General features: G+C 33.0%; 1 long non-coding RNA gene across 1 annotated transcript; it reads right to left on the minus strand.

The window, feature by feature from the left end:
* Nucleotides 1-634: 634 nt before the first annotated feature.
* LOC138133399 (uncharacterized) lies at nucleotides 635-2,793 on the minus strand. The gene is made up of 2 exons (XR_011160351.1): nucleotides 2,225-2,793; nucleotides 635-2,167 (listed from the first exon to the last, which is right to left on the minus strand). It is a non-coding gene; the product is annotated as an uncharacterized lncRNA (long non-coding RNA).
* Nucleotides 2,794-11,847: the final 9,054 nt, after the last annotated feature.

Here is an 11,847-nt window from a genome sequence, read left to right on the forward strand (position 1 = left end):
GATAAAATGTCATTAGGAAGCAATTGGCAACTTTCATTTTAAAGAATTTATATAGCAAATGGGAGCCAATACCTGTTACAAAAAACATGCATTCTCTTATACCTTTGAAAGGATATTTTAAATTAGGGGTCACCCGATTTTCTTTCATATTTAATAATTTTAAGAATGGGGTTTCAGCGGAATTCCTGTTGATAATAATTTAATGTTAACTTTGTCTTCGTGAACGTGGCACTCCCAGAATTTTATTGAATATTACCGTAAAATGATTAAAATATCCGGAACTGCAGCATCCTATGTATTTAATTACCGAATTAAAGGATTTCTCTTTGACAATGTACGAACTTGAAAAATTGCCAATCCGGAAGTGTAGCGTTCGAGGATAAAGAAAAAAAAAAAGTGTCTGTCATCCACACGATAATGAAAAAAAATAAAAATAAAAAAAAAATCGCCTGCACCGAAGAGATGTTCTACATGCTAATTACAATATTATAGGCTTTTTTTAAAAAGGCTCAGAAATGCCAGCATAGTCTGTAACACAATTTCCAATAGAACATAACCTTACAAGTGATATCATAGAGAGCGGATTTATATGCACAAAAAAATAAAAATTAAGCGCTTAAATAAGCATAACATACTGAATAAAAAAGTTTTATTTTAAACAAAAAAGCATTAAAAAGCATAAAAACAAGATAATAAAACACAATTCCTAAAAATGAAAATATAACATTTTTGTATTGCTTATACAACAAAAAACAACTCCTTATGGTTAGAAAACACTACTTGAACTTCAATCTTCTTCTTTGAAACAATGAATGATAAGGAGTTGTTCTAAATGATTAATTGTAAGATTTCTTCGTCGATCATTCAATATATTTTTAAAGTTGGAGAAACTGCGCTCCACATCTACACTTGTAGTTGGCGCAAATTTGAATTTGGGGATAATTGTAGAATCGATGTTTAAGTTTTCCACATATTCGCCTTGTAAAACTCGCGCTATGTCACACAAAATACCAAAACCTGTGTTTTTGTTTAAAACATTGTCGAGTTTCTCAGATACGACACGCCCAACTGCTCCTCTCACAGAGTTAGTTTCTTCTTTAAATTTTTGAACCATATTCACTGAGTCAACCAATGGAACACCTTGTTTTTCTAGTTTTGTTATAGTCTCACATACAAATTCATAATTACTTTTTAGAAAAGCTAAATTCTGTCGCAACTCTTTATTTTTGAAAATATCTATGCAGTTTCTTATTGACTGCGACGGAGCGTCGACAAATTCGGTAACTACTTCTTCAAATTGATTAATATATTGACTATAATAAAATGCGGCCTCTAACCAAGTTCCCCATCTGGTCAAAATTGGTTCTGGTGGTAAAGGTATGGTTGGAAATGTTTCCTTAAAATATTGCACTCTTAGTGGGGCTTTAACAAAAATTTTTTTACCATTTGAAATTAACTTATTTACCACAGGAAATTCTAATCGTATAGTTTCAGCTATTCTGTTTAGTCCGTGCGCAACACATGTACAGTGAATTAATTTTTCGTAAAATATTTTTAAGTTTGTTCCAGCTTTAATCATGTATGCAGCGGCATCCGAAATCATTAGCAAAATTTTGTCCGTTGGTACGGCATTTGGAAGAAAAAAAGACGTAAGACTTTCATTAACAAATCTGGTAATCGAATTACTGTTTGTTTTGGACAATTCTTTGCAACTGACAACATATCCTTTAGTAGGAATATCTTCCTTTAAAATACCGAGAATTAAACTTGCCACGTACCTTCCACAACTGTCTGTTGTTTCATCGACTGCAAACCACATGTAGTTACTTCCGATGCGTTGTTTAATTTTGTTACACACTTCTCGAAATACTGGCTCTAAATAATTTTTACGAAGAGTGCTCTCAGCCGGAACGTGTCTATTGCAATGGGTTTGTAGAAACTGTTGAAATGGGCCTTTATCTAACTTTTTGAATGGTATATTGGACTGAACCATCATCCTACATAAGTCGAAGTTAAACTGAAATTGTTCGTTTTGCCGTGATGTGCTTGCAACAGATTCTTGTAGAGTTTGTTGTTTAAATTTTGAAATCTCGAATTTTTTTCTTCGTTCAACATGAGTGTTGCTTTTCATATGTTGAATAACATTATATTTTTTTTCGCTTTGAATCTAAAATAATATTTTCTGAATACTAGAGAATTAGGTAACTACACAAAAAATACTTACGGTTTTAACGCAAACTCGACAAAATATTTTATTATTTTCAATTATAAATTCTGGAAAATTTTTTATCCACTCATCAGGCGTAGATTTTGGTTTTGGCATTTTTGAATTAAATTTTAAATGAAATGAAACAATGACCTGCACTCTAAGAAGGAATACGAGGGAATCGGTAAATATGGAGCAAATAATTCGCCTAGTGTTATCGTGTTAAACCGGTTTTTCGCAACAACAAAGTGAGAGATGAGTTCCTATAAACCTGGCTGCCACCACATTTCATCAACGACAAACGAGAAATTAATTTTTTTCATTTCTTGCGGCAACGGAATGTTTTCCGTGTTAAAACAATAAAAATTCTAATAAGTAAAGAATGAAAAAATACCTATAAATAAGGAAAAAGGCAGTAAATAAGCATATACATTTTAATATGCATAAAACTGCAAAAAAAGCAAAAAAAGCATAACAAAATAGGGCTCAAATGACTCAAAATTTTAAGTCTGTTACACATCTCAAAAAGTATTGAGCTACTTATAACCCCCACAAAAAGCATAAAAACTAGAAATCCGCTCTCTAGATATCACGTAAAGGTACTTTTGAGGAACACGAATTCCCCAAAAGTACCTTTGCGGGAATTGAAGAATGATCCGGAATCCAGCTTATTGGGATAATTTCAAAGAATGTTGAGTATTTTTTAATCACCAATCAAGTAAAATCGGTTATAAAAATATTTTGCCAAATACTAGAGGGGTTACCAGATTCCGTTTCATATTTTAGATTTTTACGAATGGGGTTGCAGCGGGATTCCTATTGATAATAATTTAATGACAACTTTATCTTCAAAATAATTAGGACTTTTTGAAAAGGTTCAGAAAGCCCAGCATAGTCTGTAACACAATTTCCAAATGAACATAACCTTAAAATTGATATCACGTAAAGGTACTTTTGAGGAACACAAATTCCCCAAAAGTACCTTTGCGGGAATTGAAGAATGATTCGGAATCCGGCTTGCTTATTCGTTTGTGATTGGGATAATTTCAAGGAATTTTGAGTATTTTTTAATCACCAATCAAGTAAAATCGGTTATAAAAATATTTCGCCAAATACTAGAGGGGTCACCCGATTCCGTTTCATATTTTACGTTTTTACGAATGGGGTTGCAGCGGGATTCCTAATGATAATAATTTAATGACAACTTTTTCTTCAAAATAATTAGGAATTTTTAAAAAGGTTCAGAAAGCCCAGCATAGTTTGTAACACAATTTCCAATAGAACATAACCTTAAAATTGATATCACGTAAAGGTACTTTTGAGGAACACGAATTCCCCAAAACTACCTTTGCGGGAATTGAAGAATTATTCGGAATCCGGATTGTTTATACGTTTATGATTGGGATAATTTCAAGGAATTTTGAGTATTTTTTAATCACCAATCAAGTAAAATCGGTTATAAAAATATTTCGCCAAATACTAGAGGGGTCACCCGATTCCGTTTCATATTTTACAATTTTACGAATGGGGTTGCAGCGGGATTTCTATTGATAATAATTTAATGACAACTTTGTCTTCAAAATAATTAGGTCTTTTTAAAAACGCTCAGAAAGGCCAGAATAGTCTGTAACATCATTTCCAATTGAACATACTCCTAAAACGCATATCACGAAAAGGTACTTTTGAGGAACACGAATTCCCCAAAAGTACCTTTGCGGGAATTGAAGAATAATTCGGAATCCGGCTTTTTTATTCGTTTGTGATTTGGATAATTTCAAGGAATTTTGAGTATTTTTTAATCACCAATCAAGTAAAATCGGTTATAAAAATATTTCACCCTATTCCGTTTCATATTTTACATTTTTACGAATGGGGTTGCAGCGGGATTCCTATTGATAAAAATTTAATGACAACTTTGTCTTCAAAATAATTAGGACTTTTTAAAAAGGTTCAGAAAGGCCAGCATAGTCTGTAACACAATTTCCAATAGAACAGATATCACGTAAAGGTACTTTTGAGGAACACGAATTCCCCAAAAGTACCTTTTCGGGAATTGAAGAATGATTCGGAATCCGGCTTGATTATTCGTTTGTGATTGGGATCATTTCAAGGAATTTTGAGTATTTTTAAATCACCAATCAAGTAAAATCGGTTATAAAAATATTTCACCAAATACTAGAGGGGTCACCCGATTCCGTTTCATATTTTACATTTTTACGAATGGGGTTGCAGCGGGATTCCTATTGATAATAATTTAATGACAACTTTGTCTTCAAAATAATTAGGACTTTTTAAAGTTCAGAAATGCCAGCATAGTCTGTAACACAATTTTCAATAGAACAGATATCACGTAAAGGTACTTTTGAGGAACACGAATTCCCCAAAAGGACCTTTGCGGGAATTGAAAAATTATTCGGAATCCGGCTTGTTTATACGTTTATGATTGGGATAATTTCAGGGAGTTTTGAGTATTTTTTAATCACCAATCAAGTAAAATCGGTTATAAAAATATTTCACCAAATCCTAGAGGGGTGACCCTATTCCGTTTCATATTTTACATTTTTACGAATGGGGTTACAGCGGGATTCCTATTGATAATAATTTAATGACAACTTTGTCTTCAAAATAATTAGGACTTTTTAAAAAGGTTCAGAAAGCCCAGCACAGTCTGTAACACAATTTCCAATAGAACATAACCTTAAAATTGATATCACGTAAAGGTACTTTTGAGGAACACGAATTCCCCAAAAGTACCTTTGCGGGAATTGAAGAATTATTCGGAATCCAGCTTGTTTATTCTTTTGTGATTGGGATAATTTCAAGGAATTTTGAATATTTTTTAATCACCAATCAAGTAAAATCGGTTATAAAAATATTTCGCCAAATACTAGAGGGGTCACCAGATTCCGTTTCATAATTTACATTTTTACGAATGGGGTTGCAGCGGGATTCCTATTGATAATAATTTAATGACAACTTTGTCTTCAAAATAATTAGGACTTTTTAAAAAGGTTCAGAAAGGCCAGCATAGTCTGTAACACAATTTCCACTAGAACATAACCTTAAAATTGATATCACGTAAAGGTACTTTTGAGGAACACGAATTCCCCAAAAGTACCTTTGCGGGAATTGAAGAATGATTCGGAATTCGGCTTTTTTATTCGTTTGTGATTTGGATAATTGGAAGGAATTTTGAGTATTTTTTAATTACCAATCCAGTAAAATCGGTTATAAAAATATTTCACCAAATACTAGGGGGGTCACCCGATTCCGTTTCATATTTTACATTTTTACGAATGGAGTTGCAGCGGGATTCCTATTGATAATAATTTAATGACAACTTTGTCTTCAAAATAATTAGGAATTTTTAAAAAGGTTCAGAAAGCCCAGCATAGTCTGTAACGCAATTTCCAATAGAACATAACCTTAAAATTGATATCACGTAAAGGTACTTTTGAGGAGCACGAATTCCCCAAAAGGACCTTTGCGGGAATTGAAGAATTATTCGGAATCCGGCTTGTTTATACGTTTATGATTGGGATAATTTCAAGGAGTTTTGAGTATTTTTTAATCACCAATTAAGTAAAATCGGTTATAAAAATATTTCGCCAAATACCAGAGGAGTCACCCGATTCCGTTCCATATTCTACAATTTTACGAATGGGGTTGCAGCGGGATTCCTATTGATAATAATTTAAAGACAACTTTGTCTTCAAAATAATTAGGTCTTTTTAAAAACGCTCAGAAAGGCCAGCATAGTCTGCAACACAATTTCCAATAGAACATAACCTTAAAATTGATCTCACGTAAAGGTACTTTTGAGGAACACGAATTCCCCAAAAGTACCTTTGCGGGAATTGAAGAATGATTCGGAATCCGGCTTTTTTATTCGTTTGTGATTTTGATAATTGGAAGGAATTTTGAGTATTTTTTAATCACCAATCAAGTAAAATCGGTTATAAAAATATTTCACCAAATACTAGAGGGGTCACCCGATTCCGTTTCATATTTTACATTTTTACGAATGGGATTGCAGCGGGATTCCTATTGATAATAATTTAATGACAACTTTGTCTTCAAAATAATTAGGACTTTTTAAAGTTCAGAAAGGCCAGCATAGTCTGTAACACAATTTCCAATAGAACAGATATCACGTAAAGGTACTTTTGAGGAACACGAATTCCCCAAAAGTATCTTTGCGGGAATTGAAGAATGATTCGGAATCCGGCTTTTTTATTCGTTTGTGATTTGGATAATTTCAAGGAATTTTGAGTATTTTTTAATCACCAATCAAGTAAAATCGGTTTTAAAAATATTTTACCAAATACTAGAGGGGTTACCCTATTCCGTTTCATATTTTACATTTTTACGAATGGGGTTGCAGCGGGATTCCTATTGATAATAATTTAATGACAACTTTGTCTTCAAAATAATTAGGACTTTTTAAAAAGGTTCAGAAAGGCCAGCATAGTCTGTAACACAATTTCCAATAGAACATAACCTTAAGATTGATATCACGTAAAGGTACTTTTGAGGAACACGAATTCCCCAAAAGTACCTTTGCGGGAATTGAAGAATTATTCGGAATCCAGCTTGTTTATTCGTTTGTGATTGGGATAATTTCAAGGAATTTTGAGTATTTTTTAATCACCAATCAAGTAAAATCGGTTATAAAAATATTTCGCCAAATACTAGAGGGGTCACCCGATTCCGTTTCATATTTTACATTTTTACGAATGGGGTTGCAGCGGGATTCCTATTGATAATAATTTAATGACAACTTTGTCTTCAAAATAATTAGGACTTTTTAAAAAGGTTCAGAAAGCCCAGCATAGTCTGTAACACAATTTCCAATAGAATATAACCTTAAAATTGATATCACGTAAAGGTACTTTTGAGGAACACGAATTCCCCAAAAGTACCTTTGCGGGAATTGAAGAATGATTCGGAATCCGGCTTTTTTATTCGTTTGTGATTTGGATAATTGGAAGGAATTTTGAGTATTTTTTAATCACCAACCAAGTAAAATCGGTTATAAAAATATTTCACCAAATACTAGAGGGGTCACCCGATTCCGTTTCATATTTTACATTTTTACGAATGGGATTGCAGCGGGATTCCTATTGATAATAATGTAATGACAACTTTGTCTTCAAAATAATTAGGTCTTTTTAAAAACGCTCAGAAAGGCCAGAATAGTCTGTAACATGATTTCCAATTGAACATACTCCTAAAACGCATATCACGTAAAGGTACTTTTGAGGAACACGAATTCCCCAAAAGTACCTTTGCGGGAATTGAAGAATGATTCGGAATCCGGCTTTTTTATTCGTTTGTGATTGGGATAATTTCAAGGAATTTGAGTATTTTTTAATCACCAGTCAAGTAAAATCGGTTATAAAAATATTTCACCAAATACTATTGGGGTCACCCGATTCCGTTTCATATTTTACATTTTTACGAATGGGGTTGCAGCGGGATTCCTATTGATAATAATTTAATGACAACTTTGTCTTCAAAATAATTAGGACTTTTTAAAAAGGGTCAGAAAGCCCAGCATAGTCTGTAACACAATTTCCAATAGAATATAACCTTAAAATTGATATCAGGTAAAGGTACTTTTGAGGAACACGAATTCCCCAAAAGTACCTTTGCGGGAATTGAAGAATGATTCGGAATCCGGCTTTTTTATTCGTTTGTGATTTGGATAATTGGAAGGAATTTTGAGTATTTTTTAATCACCAACCAAGTAAAATCGGTTATAAAAATATTTCACCAAATACTAGAGGGGTCACCCGATTCCGTTTCATATTTTACATTTTTACGAATGGGATTGCAGCGGGATTCCTATTGATAATAATGTAATGACAACTTTGTCTTCAAAATAATTAGGTCTTTTTAAAAACGCTCAGAAAGGCCAGAATAGTCTGTAACATGATTTCCAATTGAACATACTCCTAAAACGCATATCACGTAAAGGTACTTTTGAGGAACACGAATTCCCCAAAAGTACCTTTGCGGGAATTGAAGAATGATTCGGAATCCGGCTTTTTTATTCGTTTGTGATTTGGATAATTTCAAGGAATTTTGAGTATTTTTTAATCACCAATCAAGTAAAATCGGTTATAAAAATATTTCACCAAATACTAGAGGGGTCACCCTATTCCGTTTCATATTTTACATTTTTACGAATAGGGTTGCAGCGGGATTCCTATTGATAATAATTTAATGACAACTTTGTCTTCAAAATAATTAGGACTTTTTAAAGTTCAGAAAGGCCAGCATAGTCTGTAACACAATTTCCAATAGAACAGATATCACGTAAATGTACTTTTGAGGAACACGAATTCCCCAAAAGTACCTTTGCGGGAATTGAAGAATAATTCGGATTCCGGCTTGATTATTCGTTTGTGATTGGGATAATTTCAAGGAATTTGAGTATTTTTTAATCACCAATCAAGTAAAATCGGTTATAAAAATATTTCACCAAATACTATTGGGGTCACCCGATTCCGTTTCATATTTTACGTTTTTACGAATGGGGTTGCAGCGGGATTCCTATTGATAATAATTTAATGACAACTTTGTCTTCAAAATAATTAGGACTTTTTAAAAAGGTTCAGAAAGGCCAGCATAGTCTGTAACACAATTTCCAATAGAACATAACCTTAAGATTGATATCACGTAAAGGTACTTTTGAGGAACACGAATTCCCCAAAAGTACCTTTGCGGGAATTGAAGAATTATTCGGAATCCAGCTTGTTTATTCGTTTGTGATTGGGATAATTTCAAGGAATTTTGAGTATTTTTTAATCACCAATCAAGTAAAATCGGTTATAAAAATATTTCACCAAATACTATTGGGGTCACCCGATTCCGTTTCATATTTTACGTTTTTACGAATGGGGTTGCAGCGGGATTCCTATTGATAATAATTTAATGACAACTTTGTCTTCAAAATAATTAGGACTTTTTAAAAAGGTTCAGAAAGCCCAGCATAGTCTGTAACACAATTTCCAATACAACATAACCTTAAAATTGATATCACGTAAAGGTACTTTTGAGGAACACGAATTCCCCAAAAGTATCTTTGCGGGAATTGAAGAATGATTCGGAATCCGGCTTTTTTATTCGTTTGTGATTTGGATAATTTCAAGGAATTTTGAGTATTTTTTAATCACCAATCAAGTAAAATCGGTTATAAAGATATTTCGCCAAATACTAGAGGGGTCACCCGATTCCGTTTCATATTTTAGATTTTTAAGAATGGGGTTGCAGCGGGATTCCTATTGATAATAATTTAATGACTACTTTGTCTTCAAAGTAATTAGGACTTTTTGAAAAGGTTCAGAAAGCCCAGCATTGTCTGTAACACAATTTCCAAATGAACATAACCTTAAAATTGATATCACGTATAGGTACTTTTGAGGAACACGAATTCCCCAAAAGTACCTTTGCGGGAATTGAAGAATGATTCGGAAACCGGCTTTTTTATTCGTTTGTGATTTTGATAATTGGAAGGAATTTTGATTAATTTTTAATCACCAATCAAGTAAAATCGGTTATAAAAATAATTCACCAAATACTAGGGGGGTCACCCGATTCCGTTTCATATTTTACATTTTTACGAATGGGGTTGCAGCGGGATTCCTATTGATAATAATTTAATGACAACTTTGTCTTCAAAATAATTAGGACTTTTTAAAGTTCAGAAAGGCCAGCATAGTCTGTAACACAATTTCCAATAGAACAGATATCACGTAAAGGTACTTTTGAGGAACACGAATTCCCCAAATGTATCTTTGCGGGAATTGAAGAATGATTCGGAATCCGGCTTTTTTATTCGTTTGTGATTTGGATAATTTCAAGGAATTTTGAGTATTTTTTAATCACCAATCAAGTAAAATCGGTTATAAAAATATTTCACCAAATACTAGAGGGGTTACCCTATTCCGTGTCATATTTTACATTTTTACGAATGGGGTTGCAGCGGGATTCCTATTGATAATAATTTAATGACAACTTTGTCTTCAAAATAATTAGGACTTTTTAAAAAGGTTCAGAAAGGCCAGCATAGTCTGTAACACAATTTCCAAATGAACATAACCTTAAAATTGATATCACGTAAAGGTACTTTTGAGGAACACGAATTCCCCAAAACTACCTTTGCGGGAATTGAAGAATTATACGGAATCCGGCTTGTTTATACGTTTATGATTGGGATAATTTCAAGGAATCTTGAGTATTTTTTAATCACCAATCAAGTAAAATCGGTTATAAAAATATTTCGCCAAATACTAGAGGCGTCACCCGATTCCGTTTCATATTTTACGTTTTTACGAATGGGGTTGCAGCGGGATTCCTATTGATAATAATTTAATGACAACTTTGTCTTCAAAATAATTAGGACTTTTTAAAAAGGTTCAGAAAGGCCAGCATAGTCTGTAACACAATTTCCAATAGAACATAACCTTAAGATTGATATCACGTAAAGGTACTTTTGAGGAACACGAATTCCCCAAAAGTACCTTTGCGGGAATTGAAGAATTATTCGGAATCCAGCTTGTTTATTCGTTTGTGATTGGGATAATTTCAAGGAATTTTGAGTATTTTTTAATCACCAATCAAGTAAAATCGGTTATAAAAATATTTCGCCAAATACTAGAGGGGTCACCCGATTCCGTTTCATATTTTACGTTTTTACGAATGGGGTTGCAGCGGGATTCCTATTGATAATAATTTAATGACAACTTTGTCTTCAAAATAATTAGGACTTTTTAAAAAGGTTCAGAAAGGCCAGCATAGTCTGTAACACAATTTCCAAATGAACATAACCTTAAAATTGATATCACGTAAAGGTACTTTTGAGGAACACGAATTCCCCAAAAGTACCTTTGCGGGAATTGAAGAATTATTCGGAAGCCAGCTTGTTTATTCGTTTGTGATTGGGATAATTTCAAGGAATTTTGAATATTTTTTAACCGCCCATCAAGTAAAATCGGTTATAAAAATATTTCGCCAAATACTAAAGGGGTCACCAGATTCCGTTTCATATTTTACATTTTTACGAATGGGGTTGCAGCGGGATTCCTATTGATAATAATTTAATGACAACTTTGTCTTCAAAATAATTAGCAATTTTTAAAAAGTTTCAGAAAGCCCAGCATAGTCTGTAACACAATTTCCAATAGAACATAACCTTAAAATTGATATCACGTAAAGGTACTTTTGAGGAACACGAATTCCCCAAAAGTACCTTTACGGGAATTGAAGAATGATTCGGAATCCGGCTTTTTTATTCGTTTGTGATTTGGATAATTGGAAGGAATTTTGAGTATTTTTTAATCACCAACCAAGTAAAATCGGTTATAAAAATATTTCACCAAATACTAGAGGGGTCACCCGATTCCGTTTCATATTTTACATTTTTACGAATGGGATTGCAGCGGGATTCCTATTGATAATAATTTAATGACAACTTTGTCTTCAAAATAATTAGGACTTTTTAAAGTTCAGAAAGGCCAGCATAGTCTGTAACACAATTTCCAATAGAACAGATATCACGTAAAGGTACTTTTGAGGAACACGAATTCCCCAAATGTACCTTTGCGGGAATTGAAGAATGATTCGGAATCCGGCTT

The sequence above is a fragment of the Tenebrio molitor genome, chromosome 6 (assembly GCF_963966145.1).
Source record: "Tenebrio molitor chromosome 6, icTenMoli1.1, whole genome shotgun sequence".
NCBI lineage: Eukaryota > Metazoa > Arthropoda > Insecta > Coleoptera > Tenebrionidae > Tenebrio > Tenebrio molitor.